This window comes from Triturus cristatus, chromosome 6 (genome assembly GCF_964204655.1).
Source record: "Triturus cristatus chromosome 6, aTriCri1.1, whole genome shotgun sequence".
NCBI classification, from domain to species: Eukaryota; Metazoa; Chordata; class Amphibia; order Caudata; family Salamandridae; genus Triturus; species Triturus cristatus.
The window spans coordinates 1,719,993,441-1,720,010,152 of NC_140589.1; positions in this window are offsets into that span (position 1 = coordinate 1,719,993,441).

Consider the following 16,712-nt stretch of genomic DNA (forward strand, 5'->3'; position numbering starts at 1 on the left):
TAGATGGTGTGCCGAAGCACTTCGCATAGACTGCTGCAAATACTTTACCCCAGTTCTCACAATCCGTCACCTCAGGTACTAAGTCTTTCTGCAAACTAATCGTCAGAATCCTGTGTTTTTCCACAGGAGTCGTATTAGGAAATACTGCTTCCAGCTGGTCAAAATTCTCGGCAAGCCAACAAGGCTTACCTTCCTTATTCTGGGGGCGCTTGCCCATTACCGAATTAACCAACACGGAACTAAAAGAAATTGCGGCCAGTCCAACTGGTTGCGTCGCAAACTCAGGTGCCCCCACCTGGAGCTTGCGTGAGACGTATTGCACTAAAGCCCTGTGTACGGCAATCAAGGTGGTATGTAGCTGATGTACGTTGTCCACTGGGGCTTGCAAATAACGTGGATCAATCAATCAATCAATCATAGCATTTATAAAGCGCACTACATACCCGTGAGGGTCTCAAGGCGCTGGGGGGGGGCGAAGCTGCTACTGTTCAAACAGCCAGGTATTGAGAAGTCTCCTGAAGGTTAGGAGGTCCTCGGTCTGCCGCAGGCGGATGGGGAGGGTGTTCCATGTCTTGGTGGTGAGGTGGGAAAATGATCTGCCACCGGCAGTCACTCTTCAGATGCGGGGGACGGTGGCGAGGGCACGGTCTGCGGAGCGGAGCTGGCGGGTGCGGGTGTAGAGGCTGAGTCGGCTGTTGAGGTATGCTGGTCCTGTGTTGTGGAGTGTCTTGTGTGCATGGGTGAGGAGTTTGAAGGTTATCCTCTTGTTGATAGGGAGCCAGTGCAAGTCTCTCAGGTGGGGTGTGATGTGGCTACGGCGAGGGATGTCGAGGATCAGGTGTGCGGAGGCTTTCTGGATGCGTTGAAGCCGTTTCAGGAGTTTGGCCAGGGCTCCTGCATAGAGTGCGTTTCCGTAGTCCAGTCTACTGCTGACGAGGTCCTGGGTGACTGTCCTTCTAGTCTCGGTGGGGGTCCAGTTGAAGATCCTGCGAAGCATGCGGAGGGTGTTGAAGCAGGAGGAGGAGACAGAGTTGACCTGCTTCGTCATGGACAGGGTGGAGTTGAGGATGACCTCTAGGTTGCGTGCGTGGTCAGTGGGTGTAAGGGGTGCTCCTAGTGCAGACGGCCAACAGGAGTCATCCCAGGCCGAGGGGGTGGATCCTAGGGTGAGGACCTCCGTCTTGTCCGAGTTCAGCCTCAGTCGGCTGTTTCTCATCCAGTCAGCGACGGCCTTCATTCCTTCGTGGAGGTTGGTTTTGGCGGTGTCGGGGTCTTTGGTGAGGGAGAGGATCAGCTGGGTGTCATCGGCGTAGGAGATGATGTTGAGGTCATGCCGACATGCGACGTGGGCGAGCGGTGCCATGTAGACGTTGAACAACGTGGGCTGAGGGATGAGCCTTGGGGTACGCCGCAGATGATCTCGGTGGCTTTGGAGCAGAAGGGGGGGAGGCAGACGCTCTGTGTTCTGCCGGAGAGGAAGGAGGTGGTCCAGTGCAGGGCCTTCTTTTGGATTCCGGTGTCGTGGAGGCGCGTTCTAAGTGTGCGGTGGCAGACCGCGTCAAAAGCGGCTGACAGGTCCAGGAGGATGAGGGCCGCAGTTTCTCCGTTGTCAAGCAGGGTCCTGATGTCGTCGATGGCGGCGATGAGGGCGGTTTCGGTGCTGTGGTTGCTGCGGATCCCAGACTGGGGTGGGTCCAGGTTGCTGTTCTCCTCGAGGAAGCTGGTCAGTTGTTTGTTGACGACCTTTTCGATGACCTTCGCCGGGAACAGAAGCAGGGAGATGGGTCGGAAGTTCTTGAGGTCCTAGGGTTCCACCTTGGGTTTCTTGAGTAAGGCGTTTCCAGCTCTCTGGGAAGGTTGCTGTCTTGAAGGAGATGTTGATGGTTTTCCGGAGATGGGGTGCGATGGTGCTGCTGGCTTTGTTGAAGATGTGGTGTGGGCAGGGGTCTTCCGGGGATCCAGAGTGGATGGTGTTCATGATCTTGATGGTGTCGTCGTCGTTGATGTTGGTCCAGGCTAGCAGGCAGTTGGTGCGGGTGGTGGTTGTGGGAGCGGGGGTCTCATTGGTTGCCGGGGTGGTGACGGTGATGAAGCTGTCGTGGATGTCTGTGATCTTGCGATGGAAGAAGGTGGCCAGCGAGTCGCACAGGTCTTGTGACGGTGGGATATCGTTGGTGTTGGAGCTGGGGTTGGAGAGTTCCTTCAGAATGTTGAAGAGCTCTTTGCTGTTGTGTGCGTTCTTGTCTAGTCGGTCTTTGAAGGAGGTCCTTTTGGCGGTTCTGATGAGGTAGTAGTGTCTGCTGGTGGCGATCTTGCGGGCTGTGTAGCTTTCCGGTGTTCGTTCACGGATCCAGTTTTTTCGAGTTTTCGGCAGGTTCGCTTGGAGGCCTAGAGGTCTTCGGTGAACCAGCTGGCTTTCTTGCTAGTGTGGGTGTTGGAGGGCTTCTTGAGCGGGGCGAGGGTGTTGGCGCAGTCGTCGATCCATTGTCTCAGGCTATGGGCTGCGGCGTCGGGGTCGGTCTGGTCTGCGGGTGGGCTCTGGGCCAGGGCGGTGGTTAGCTGGTCCTCGGTGACTTTGCTCCAGCGTCGGTGAGGCATATGCTGGGTGCGGTGATGTGTGGCGGGTTTCCGGAAGGTGAAGTGGACGCAGCGGTGGTCGGTCCAGTGGAGTTCGGTGGTGTGGTTGAAGAAGACGTGGGGGCTTGCTGAGAACATGGGGTCAAGCGTGTGGCCAGCGGAGTGAGTGGGTGTTGTGAAGAGTTGTCTGAGTCCGAGGTTGGCGAGTGTCAATCAGGGTGGACGAGTTGGAGTCGTTGTTGCTCTCGAGGTGGAAGTTCAGGTCCCCGAGGAGGGTGGCGAGGCGAGGCAGGCACAGGTGGAGCCGTGCAGCAGCGTGGGGAGCGATCTGCCTGCAAGCAGGGTCAAAGGTCGCTTCTTTACTGCTGCGCGGCCTCCATATAAGGGTAGGTGGGAGGGAGGAGCAGCTGGGAGGCGGGAGCGGGCGGCGAATGGGAGTGCGGGTGGCGGGGCCGCAGGGACCCAGCGGCGGGAAAATGGGCGAGGGGCACAAAAAAAGGCAAAAGTACAATTAGCAGCAAGATGGCACAGAGGAGAAAGATGAGCACAACAGTCAGTTTTTAATACGGTGTTCTTGAGCAAAACCAGCGAACACGTGTTTCATCAGTGGGTGGTAAACCCCTTGACTTCTTCAGGGCTTTCTGCAATAATAACCGCTGTGTCCAAACTCTCCACTGGTGATACTTCTGACCCGGTTGGCCATGTAACGGGCTTAGTTCTCAAGTAGTTAAAAATAATTCCAAGGGGCGTGGCCGGGCAAGATGGTCGGGTAGACGTGTCTTACCTCGACTTCCGGTCTACGCCGAAAATCCCGGAGTTTATATCGCCATCCATCGCACTCAGCCTGGCTCGCGGGACTGCCCAACAAAGAGGGGCCACGCGGGGGCCTACCGATGGTGTCAGAGAGCGATCCTGCTGCACGGCGACACTAAATTGTAATCGAGAGTGGAATGCGGGAGCCCTGCAAAATGGCGGCCGCACCGGGGATCCAGCGGAGCAATGCCAGTGGGGGTGTGTAGCTCACGCGGAGGTATCGGAAGGCTTTACTGGGGCCCCCTGGGTTTCTATCCTGAGCAGAGCCGAATTGTGGGAAAATCTTGCCGCCGCGCAACCTCCTCAAAATGGCGGTCAGCGCCTCGGTTGTGGCAGCGTCCGCCCGATGAAGGATCCTTCGCTCCTATGTGCAGACAATGCTGGAACAGCGGCTCTGGTTATGGCTCAGGCTTAAAGGCGAGGCGGGAGCCCAGATCCAGCAATCCTTGAGAGAGTGGCACAGAGGGGCATCACTGCAGAGAATACTCGGTTCCCCTTTCCTTGACTTCTGTAGGTGAGAGAATCCTGGGGGACAGTGGGGTGCAAGTACAGGTGCAAAGCATACGGTAGATCTGGGGAGTCTCACTGGCCTACCTGCCTCCACACCCAAAGTAGGAGTGCTCTGCCCTGCCTGACCTTAACATGGCCACCAAGGCCTGTACACCTTCATCAGACTAAAGCAATGTCTCTAGGGCTGCTCCTCCTCTGAGGCCCTGATCATCTACGACGCGGCGGGACCTGAGATGGGGACTCTGGACTCTTGCACCCATTATAGAAGACCCAACCTCCGATGAGTCCAGGCTGCGGATCCCAAGAGCCACCATGACACAATCTCGGCTCCACCTAAGCGACAGGGCGACAAGGATGTAAATCACGACGGTGCGCCTGGCGTCGCAATCCTGGCATAATTAAAGTGGTTGATAAGACACTTCCTGAGCTCTCTCCGACCCACCCACGAGAAGGCGACCAGTGGACGGCGCATCTATACCGCCAAAGAAGTCAACTGCTAAGGTGTCAAATTTTTTACGCCAGCAGAGAAACGATAGCTAGCGACGCATGGAGACCCCTCTCATAACATGGCCCTCACGAGGGAAGATCTCTTGCCATCGCTACGGGACTTTAAGACAGAACTCCGGGCAGAGCTGAACCACGATATCAAGGCCTCCATAGAACAGCTCAAGTCAGACCTGCTGACCCATGTAGCGACACTCCAACAAGATGTGGGTTCAGTCGGCATGAGGGTTTTGGACTCACACCCAAGACCTAGACAAGCGCTCAAATGATACTCAGGAGCAATTGCATGACCTTCGGAAACAACTACTTCTCGCAACACTGAAGTGGGAGGACTTGGAGAACAGGGCCTGAAGGGAGAACATAAGGATCCGTGACCTAGAGGAGGAAGCAGAAGGGCACGACCTTGAGACATTTCTGGAGGGGCTTTTTGCAGAAATCCTCAGCCCAAGGCAGCTCAAGATTAAACTGGAGAGGGCGCACCGGGTGGGGGCCCCATCCTCGGGATACCGCCGCAGACCGTGTGATGTCCTAGCAAAGTCCCACTCCTTTAAAGTAAAAGAAGCCGTACTACAAGAAGCCCAAAAGAAGAATGATATCACCTTCCAAGGGTTTCGCTGCACCGTCTACCAGGACCTGGCCCCGGCCACGCTGGCGAGGAGACAACAATTCCGCCCCATTACCGCAAAACTACGCGAGGAGCATATCCGGTATCGATGGACCTACCCCTTCGGGCTGACCTTCGAAATTCAAGAACAAGATGTGGCACATCACGGAACTTGAGGAGGGAATGACGATATTGGGTCTCGACCAGGGAGCAACAGGAATGGATATGGACAAACCAAGGGACAATGACCGGGTCACTCAGAGACACCACCAATGGAATACCAGTCTGAGTGGGGGGCAAAAACGATCAGAACTTTGAGGGAAGTGGGTCTCAGGACTAGTGATGACCGGAGATTGCATACAAATTAGGTGTCTAGAGACCGCCTCTGCGACTTTCCGGCGAGCGGATCCTTGGGAAGGGAGCCTGCCTTACCACGAGAAAGGTTCGCACCCCACCACACTTCACGGTCCCTACTCCAGTACCCAGAGACAAAACATGTGAGCGACTGAGCTCCCCAGACCTGAGGACTAGCAGCATCTGAGGGACATTAGCCTAAGCCCTGCCTGAGGACAGATGCTACCGCTACACTCACACCCCTTCAAAGATGGCGTGTTCTAAATGTATCATTAGCAGCCGGGATAGGCGTGGACGGAGACTCCGGCTAAGCCCCGCACCAACATGTCCAGAAGTGAAAAACTCCACACCGGCGACAGAACACTTCTTGTCTATCATACTTGGTTGTTGGTATTGTTGGGGATTGTTATTTTTTGTTTTCTACAGGAGTGGGGGAGGGGGAATTGGGTGGTGACTCGAGGGACACATTAGAGGTCAAGAACAGCTGCATGTCTAGGGAGGCAGATATGAAGTCTGGGCGGGCCCCTCAAAACATATGTGGGACACGGGGGAACAGCCACGAGAGGGAAGGGATAAATTCCTTTTGACAGGATGGTAAAATACGATTGCCTCGTCGAACATTAGGGGCCTTAACTCGCCGCAAAACAGACAGAAAACATGGAAGCACCTCATAGATCGCCATTTTGATATAGTGGCTCTCCAAGAGACACACCTTCAGCGGGCTGACGAGCTGAGGCTCAAATACAAACAATATCCCCTCATCTATAGATCATCCGCTCCTACCAAACACCGGGGGATGGCCATCCTCTTTCACAGTTCAATGACATTTCAGCCTCTAGACGTCCACTCTGATAAAGAAGGCAGGGTGATTTTAGTAAAGGGCTCCCTCCAGGGCACACTGTGCACTTTCGTTGCTACATATGTACCTAACACGGCCCAAGTAAACTTAATTACGAACCTGCTTGATACAATAGATCGCTTTGCAGAAGCCATATCATTCTAATGGGTGACTTTAATCTCACATGGCAACCAGATATCGACAGCACTCACCCACATAGGGTGAACACGGGTTTCTTCACTGCGACCGTACAACAACGACTGAAGGCCTTAGGTCTCCAAGATGCATGGCGAATTTACCACCCACAATCTAGGGATTACAAATTCTATACTCACGTGCACCACTCCTATTCCTGTTTGGACTATATTTTTCTTAGTCAGAGATTGTTAGACACCCTGCAAGATGCTAAGATCTTTCCCCTTGCCCTTTCTGATCACAGCCCGTTGGCAATTTGCTTACATTGGGGTGGAATCTCCAACACATCCCCTAAGTGGTATTTCCCAATTTCCCTCACTCGGGACAGAATACTCCGAACCGAACTCAGAGAGGCGATCACGGAATTCTTTACAAATAACAAACCTGAAGACACCTCCCCGAGCATTAACTGGGACGCCTTCAAGACTGTCCTGTGGGGGAAATGTATTGAGCTTAATTCCACTCTTAATAAACAATGAGCACAGGAGAGGGAAGCCCTAGAGCAGGAACTAGAACGGGCAGAACTTGCCCATAAACACAATCCCTCCAGATTCACTTTACGTCGTCTTTTGGCTCTCCGCGCTAAGCTCAAGGCCATATATACTAATAGGGCAGAGTACACCCTCTTGAAACTTCGACACACCTCTTTTGCACAGGGGAATAAAGCAGGCAGGGACCTGGCGTGACAACTTCGAGAGAAGCGAGAGCGGGAATACATAGGAAGCTTCTGGGGAAAGAGGGGGGAACTGATTCACGGGGACAAAGAAAAGGCCGACCTCTTCAGCTCTTATTACGAGTCGCTATACACAGCGGAACCCAAAGATTCCGCGCTACAAGATAATTATTTACGGGCCCTACGATACCCCCGCATATCCCAAGCCGTAAATGACCAATTTACGGCCCCAATAACAATGGAGGAGGGTAACTCCATCAAGGTTCTCAAATTACATAAAGCCCCAGGGCCAGACGGCTATACGGTATACTTCTACAAGACTTTTGCCCCCGATCTCATTCCCCACCTCACAAGCCTCTTCAATCAGGTGGCAGAATCGGGGGAACTGACCCCTTCAATGGCTGATGTGGTCATTACGGTAATCCCTAAACCTGGTAAGAACGCGCAATTGTGCACCTCGTACCGCCCCATAGCGCTTTTCAACTTAGATGCCAAACTGTACTCCGCCATCTTGGCGAATCATATACAAGACCTAATGCCCGAATTAATCCACCCCGACCAATCTGGTTTTATCCAAGGCCTGCTCTTCGCATTAAGTATTGAGCCCCTTGCAATGTCCATTAGAAACAATCTGGTGATACAGGGACTCCCTTTCGGGGAGATGACCAAAAAATGTCATTATTTGTGGAATATGTCCCCCTCTCACTTGCTGATCCGGCCCGATCTCTTCCAGCACTAGAACTGGAACTAGCCAAATTTGAGGTAGTAGCTGGATTTAAGATCAACCAGGATAAGTCCTACGTACTCAACCTTACTTTACCAACCGCTGAAGCACAGATCTTGCAGACTCAAACCCCCCTGCAGTGGCTATATTATAAAGCAACCCAAATACAAATTATGACAGAATGGTTCAAAAAGGAATCAGGGAAACATTGACTCAATATAGATAGAGGAGTGGCGGAGAGGACCATATGGGATCTAAATTGGAAGACCAATCAGGACCGCCCTGTGAACACATACATTAGCACACCCACTCGCACCGTATTGAGAGTATGGGACTCGATATCTGGGGGTGAGGGCTGGACCAGGTTCCCTTCCCCATACACACTGATCCATTTTAATCCAGCTTTCCCGCCGGCTCTCCAAGAAGGCCCATTTGACGCTTGGAAAGAAGGTGGCTGCCTCATGCTCAATCACTTATTCCACAATCACGACATCCTCACCTTTGATAGCTGCAGACAGGATTTCCAACTAAAACCAGAACACTTCCACTACCTTCAACTCTGTCATTGGGCACTCACCCCCACGTACAAGACCAAGCTACCCGGGAGAAAACAGGGTTTGAGAAATACGTTAGAACAGTGGGCTCCATGAAGGGCGTGATATCTTTTCTTTATAATTATCTGCTCTCCACCACCCATTCTGCATAACCACGTTATATGTCTTTGTGGGAGGGGATATTTGCAGCGCGATATTCCAGATAGAGAATGGACAGCACTATACACAGACATATCGAAGTTCAATCACTCTTTGGAACTTAGGGAAGCTCATTTCAAAACGATGATGGACTGGAACCTAGTCCCCTCCAAACTTAGAAGAATCTTTTGGAACACGACAGACAGATGCTGTAGAGGCTGTGGGATTCTAGGAGATTTCCAACATATTTGGTGGGACTGCCTAGCCATATAACCGTTCTGGGAGGAAATTCTAGCCCAAATCAAAACCATACTAGGCTACCCCATTCCGACCACTATAGCAAGTGTCCTTTTGGATCTTCGGGATCCCTCCCTGGAACACCAGACTAGGGCCGATAAATCCATTATGTGGTAAAGATTACCATCGCAGCAGCCTGGAAGAAGAAATCTGCCCCATCCCTTTCCATCTGACACTCGCGGTTGTGGAAAATTCTATGCTTAGAGAGAATGGAAGATATATTCCGCGACAACTACAAGGGATTCGAATTTAAATGGTGTCCCTTAGTCACCTTCCTCACAAAGGGCCTCCCCCTAGCGGTATGCCCTCCATCGTTCAGAAACATGCACCTATTTCAATTCTAACGCTTAACACTGTTATACCACTGACCAGGAAGAGGTCCTATAATTTGTCACCCCCAACCACTTAGTTCTGGGAGGGGGGAGGGAGGGTCAGGGTTTAATGGGTTTTAAGTTGGTAGAGTAGATATGTTTCTCTACGTAACGCCTTCCCGGTTGGAAGGTCCGAAGGAATAACTATCACAACACAGTTGGTTTCGCGTACTTACTTTGAGGCACCTACCATGCAGTATCTGGGACATTTTACGAAACTGCACAATTCAATGGAACTTTTTTATTGGCAGCCAGATACGACAATAGATACACCATCCCTCTCACCGGATAACTTGCGACACTATGTACTGTATTGTATAATTCAGATGTGACCGATATTGTGATCTCGATGCTATCTGCATATCTTTTTCCTTTTGTTTTTCTGCAAAATGCCAATGAATAAATGTTTTACAAAAATAATTCCCAGTCTCCGATCCAGATAGTGTCTGGTCCGAGCCCTTTAACAAGTAAGTTTTGGCCCTGGTGCGGCGCTTTCAATGTGAGTGCCTACTGGACAAGATCATGCGGCTGAGTAAGCCGTCTGGTTATAGCAAGCTTCGACCGTGACGAGTACGCCAGGTATTTCGTGTAATCTCGGGATCTCGGCTGGCGTACTCGCCACGGTTGATGCTTGCTATAACCAGAAGGCTTACTCACATTGAAAGCGCCACGCCAGGGGCCAAAACGTACTTGTTAAAGGGCTCGGACCAGACACTATCTTGGAGAGTTTGGAATCAGCGGTTATTATTGCAGAAAGCCCTGAAGAAGTCAAGGGGTTTACTACCCACTGACGAAACACGTGTTGGCTGGTTTTGCTGAAGAACACCATATTAAAAAAGAACTACAACGGTCCAAGAACTCGTTTCTCATTTGTAAACTACAAGAACTCTCTGCTCTGGGGGTTTAAGGGATATTTCCCCCACCTACTGCACCGCATCTACTTTGTGAATATACTTGATCATGCTATATGGTTTAGCGCCGATATAATACGATGTGATAATTAATAATTAATGTCCCCTCCTCCTTTTCAGTGAATGTATGACATTGTTCTGCATTCAGTCCATCAATTGTTCTTTTTGCATAGGATTATTATAAACCATTATAAACCTACCTAAAAAAGTAAATTAATGCATTATACTAAAACTTCAACATTCCAGATCATCAATCTTTAACAATTCACCAGAATTAGGCAATGAGTGGGTAAAGAAATTAAATACCCATACAAACAACTACTAAAAAAGTGCATAGTGCAAATGACTAGTGACTGTTTCTATATGGTAATTACTCTATACCTATCATAACAAGGTCTAAGTATTTTGTTTTACCAAGCACTGATTCAAATCTCTTTTGAAGTATTTGCAACTTTGTTCCATGATTTAGATTGATCATCCTCCATTTTATAAAAGCAGTTACTTAGCCCAGATTTAACTTCAGCATCCACCTGCATACATAGCAAGATGTGTTTATTAATGGGGTTTTAAAGATGGGGTTATAAAGCTGATGTATAATCTGTGAACAAGAGGTGAGAAATTGGGTCTTGTTCTTCAATCCTCTAAATCGTTTTCAATAGATCCTACTTTAACCAGGTATTTTAGCCGTTTTTTTACTCTGGAACAAAGATTTTTTTGATATTTCATTTATCTCTAAATCGCCCATGGTTTTATGTACATTCTCCAGCCATAGGCCAGGATTATTACAGTGTAAATAGTATTTAATTAGTTGCTTTAAAAAGCTTTTCTATGCATTGGAAATACGAAACCAATAGTTCAATACTCTTTGCCAGTGCTTGTAGCTAATATTCTTTAGACCCAGCTTTAGCTTTCATGCACTATTCACTGATACTCCCAAGCCATTTTTTCCAGATGTTAATTTCTGTAATGTGGAGATATATTATATTTGTTCAGGAAGAATCTCACATCCATACAGCAACAAGTGACTTATTTTTTAATTGTATCCCTCCCTTGGAACTTCATCAGACTCGTGACCTAATACTGGGTCCATATTTTTAAGGATCCCGGGACCACTTATGCTCTCAGTTCCTGTTGATCAGTGTGAGGTTTGCTTGAAAAGCAGACCTAAATGCCTGTACTGTTTTACAGTCTGCGGTTGTTCTCCTCCAAGCCATCATTTCAGATTTGATTTCTGATTGGTTTTGTTTGAGAATATACTTGTTTTTGTATTTGAAACATCCAATTCTCTCAGTAGAACTACTGGGGTCAGGTCATATGAAACTGTATCATCTCTGTAGAGAATGATAAAATGGCTTCACCTCCCAATTTTGGTGGAAACGAGTGGACTTTTCTTGAAACTCCGCTATATATATAGAGATAAGAGGAGAGGTGCTAAGATACACCCTTGCCCTAGCCCGGTCGGTGTATTGATTTCTCTAGTTCAGAATTTTTTATTTCCATGTTCAATTGGTGTACAAGCCCCTTCATGTTGTTGCATTATTAATATCAGTAAAGCTGGTGGGATTCTCCAATTTAACATCTTTCTTACAAAGACGATCTCAGTTTATGGTGTCAAACATAGTTGATGGATGAATATATGCCACACATAGGGGTAGATTTCTTTAATAGTGCATTCCTCAACTAGAAAATTCGGTGCAGAGCAACCATCCACCATTAAATAGCCATTCCAAAAGCCCAGTTAGGTCTTTGGAAAGAGCGCCTCTTTTACACTGTCCATCCCATAAATAATGCACACATTGTTAACCAGTATTGGCAAAGCTACTATGGCTGGTCTTGCCAAGCTGGAGTAGTGTTTACATTTGTTTTCTATTTTGTATTGCAGGAAGAAAGCATGCTACCTAAACCCAGTGGCCATATGCTCAGAATAAAAATGTTAAATTTAAAAATAACAATTACATATAATTTTAATAGAACAGCAAGAATGTTTTATAGCAGGCTGGTGTACTTAGCACAGGTTTTAATGCACACCGCAGGAAAATATGTATCTTAATGGAGCAAAGGAATGGCACTGTTATTTTGAATTGCTGTAACCTGAAAACGTACTTGAAACAAGCATTGGCATAGCCAATAGGTCTCGCCTTTGGGACCTTATAAGTGTTTAGCTATGCAACAGTTACATAACTAAATACTCATAAGGTCCCAAAAGCGAGACCTATTGGCTATGCAAAGCGGCCGTGGGGCCGCGAAAGTGAAAGAGATCGCAATCGCAATAACGGTCAAACATCAAAGCGGCCGTTGGCCGCGAAAGTGAAAGTAATCGGGGTAAAGTGCGGCGCGCGCGCCCGCGCGCATGCACTGTAGCTCTAGGCTGGCCTGGTAGCACTTTTTGGAGCCCTCTCAATAAGTCTCGCCAGACCAGCGCATGCGCTGGGTCAGGCGAGACCTAAAAATGGTAGCCAAAACATTTTTTTAAATCATTAAGGATCGAAAGAAAAAAACATTGGTAAAGTATTGGCACAAATGCCCTGCCACTGAAGTTTGATTTTTGTAGGTGGATGTGCACCGATACTGCCATCACTCACAATTCAAATAAACTAATGACTGCAGTGGTCTGACCCATTCTCCAATGCACTATGCTATGGTGGGCGGAAGCAACATGGGACGGGTAGCTAAACAGACCAGTGGGCGGATAGAAAGCCCATCTATGTATGTATTTGTATTATTTTTTTATTACATGAGTTATTACATGCGATCTAGGTTTGAGCTAAAAAATACACTATTGTTTGGTAGAAAATAATTCCAGCTGCAAGATAAGGGGTGTGATAAGACAGGAATCACTGTGGATGGTGACAGATGATCAAACTGAGGGCAGTTAAATAAAGCTTATCATTGCTGCACGATATGAATAAGAGCAACATGGTCCACGGTATCAAAAGCCACGAAAGAAGAACAAACGTGCCCCCTCCATCAGTATTGATGGTCAGGTCCTCTAGGAGATGCAGCACATCTATCCCAGTTCTGCACCCCTTACTAAAGCCAGAGGGAATTTCACCCAGAATTATTGTCTATTGTTACAGGAAAGCAATGTACTGCCTCAATATTTTTACCACCTAACAGAAGAACAGTTGTGGGTATTCAGAACTAAAAAGGACTTAAATTATCGGGGGCTAGCTGCCATACATTTGGGATATATGGGAGATGTTCAAACTGCACAGTTTCTGACATTTATACAAGTATTTAACAACAGGTGTTCTTTTTAGCCACTTTAATAATGCTCAGGCTGTAATGGCTGTGACTGGACGTGTTCATTCAAATGTACCATCCCTGTCTGAATCACTGACACAATATCGAAAGACAAAAAATCGACCTACAAATATATCGATACAAAATAATCGATCACATTATTATCGACATCATATACTTATTTAAAACATTACAAAAATATCGAACACACAATTTCGAACTACATAAATATAGGTACACAAAATATCGGCAACACAAATATCGAAATCCTAAAATATCGATGCTCAATAATATACATATACTTCATAACAAAATATCGTAAACTAAAATATCGACCACTAAAATATCTCCATTTTACTAATATCGACTATATAACATTTAATGAAAACCTAAAATCAAACTACATAAACACCAAATAATGTCTTTTATCTCTACACAAAATTATTATTAAACAATTATATATTTACTACATTTAAAAATGGATTTAAATAATTAACTCTTTACTAAAACATTATTAACAACATTCCTACATTAAACAACTATATTATTAAATTATACTTTATCAATTCATGCATCCAATACATAATATAATGTTTAGAAAAATACATATAGAATAATACACCACAAAACCACTAATTAGCGTTTTCCTTATTAGGAAACTAACTACCAGAAAAAAAAAAAAAAAATTCGAACTAACCAATAAAAACACTCCGAATTCAAACTGACCAATAAAACACATATTACAACATCCAAAGCACTATAAAAAGAAGTTCAACTTCATTCACAGTCCAAAACCAAAAAAACGAAATTGAATGAAGAGGAAAATCGACTGGATTGCAACTACAGATATAAGAAAATCAACATACAGGAAATGTTTAAAACTATCAAAAGTAAGTTAACTATATTATTCTCATGAAGACTCAAATAGAATAAATTGTAATTACAATATACATACACTATAAATAAATTAATGTCTTCTTTCTATTTCATGTTTTCACTACAGGAAACTCCAAAAGAAACTAAGAAAATACAGAACAGCACCAAAAAAGATACAACTAAAAAGTAAGTATTTCACAACCAAAAATCAACTAATAGATTAAAATACCACCCTAATTAAATCCCAATTGCAAATCCCCTAACCATTCCCTATAAAAATATAGAAACAATTATTACAACACATTTCCTTTTCTTTTCCAGACAAAGAAAATACTAGAGGAAAATCCCACAAATAAAGAATCAGGAGCATTCTACTCAAACACATCAAAACCAACGTTGTAAGTATATAGTAACTAAATCTTGTTTTTTTCTACTGAAAATTAATATAACATCATATATAATAACTATAATATATATTTTTCATAGATAAAGCTACATCAAAATGACTGAAGGAGCTGAATTCATAACAAGCCAGAAGGGAAAAATGTTACTATGCTATATGGGGTACACTTACACACAGGAAAAAGTGTATGGTTTAAAAGTTAACTGGAAATGCACTAAATACTACTCTAATAAGTGCTATGGGCGTGCTACAACACGACAAACAACAGTACTATACACTAGAGAACATAACCACCCACCAAACATTACTGAAATCGAAGTCAGATCTGCTTTAGAAACTATAAAGGAAGCTAGCACAAGTTCTCAAAAACCTACCAGTGTAATTTTAAAAGAGCAGCTTCCCAAAATTCCTAAAACTGCTACTACACAAATGCCATCTGTAACTTCACTCAAAAGAACTATTGCACGTACTAAAAAAACCACTACTACTTCAACCCCAATTCCTCACACATACAGTGAAGTTATTCTAAGTCCAGAACAAAGTATAACTTTCAACAAAGAACCATTTGTCATTTTTGATAATAAAAACAATGACAAAAGAATAATAATATTTGGAACAGCTAAAAATCTCTGTAAACTACAAGAATCACATAACTGGATGATGGATGGGACTTTTACCATATGTCCCAAACCATTTTTCCAACTATATACAATACATGTCATATATCACAATTGCAATATACCATTAATTTACACATTATTACCAAACAAACATAACTCCACATACACTGAACTATTAAATATAATAAAACAAAAAACAAATGACTTTTCCCCACAAAAAATAATCCTAGATTTTGAACATGCAATGATTAATTCTATATTAAAAACACACCCCCATACCTCCATACAAGGCTGTTACTATCATTTTAATCAATGCCTATGGAGACACATGCAAAAATCAGCCCTAAGCATTGAATATGCAACTAATTCATCTTTTGCATATCAAATAAAAAAACTCATAGCACTAGCTTATGTACCTGACACAGACGTAACAGAACATTACAACATTTTAATAGACAGCGCCTTCTACAAACAAAATGAAGAAAAACTAAGTTCACTATTGGACTATTTCGAAGATACATGGGTCGGCAGACTACATAGATCTGGCCACAGAAGAAACCCTAAATTCTTAATTCCCTGGTGGAACGTATACAGAAGCACCTTAAATGGAGAATCCAAAACTAATAACACAGTTGAAGGATGGCATAACGCCTTCCTACAATCAACAGGCAGAACAAAACCAACACTAGAAAGATTTATATCATGCCTACAAAAAGAACAGAGTTATCAAGAGTTCCGAATGGAACAATCCATAACTCAGCTAACTCCAAAAACCTCAAAACAAACTAAACAAATGTATAAATATCTAGAGCAACAAGTAAAATTGTACCCTACTACCAAAGGCCTAGAATACCTAAACATCATAGCTAAAACACTTCTTTAAAGTACAAATACAAATAAATGACTAATTACCCATTTTCAATAATATCAAACACATAAAATATATGTATCTTATTACAAAAATAATTACTGTGTGTAACATATTTATACATATTGTCAAAAATATATTAACACACATTAATAATATTTGTAATAAAATAAAAATGAACAATAATATTAAACAATACCCACCCACAAGAAATAATAATAAATTAACTTACCACGTTTATTCCAAAGTCTGAAAAATCCATTTCCTGCTTACACAATCCAAACATTAAAAAAATGGTTCCCAAAAAAAAATGCAAAAATACAACTGGCGATTAAATCCATAAGCCATTCACCAAATATCCTTCGAAAATCCATGAAAAACCCGAAAATAGCTAAAAATATTAAAAAACGATCCATGAAAACCGAAACATTTAAAGTAGTGTAAAAACCATATTGTTCAATAAAACGAACACACACTTCTTTAAAAAAAAAAAAGAGTCCATCCGAAACGAATAACCTAGAAAAGAAATAGTAAAAACAAAGCAACTGACATTCCCACCCACATAAAACAACACATAAACACGTACTAACAATAATACTAGATTTAAAACACTTCTAAATATACATTAAACACCTTAAA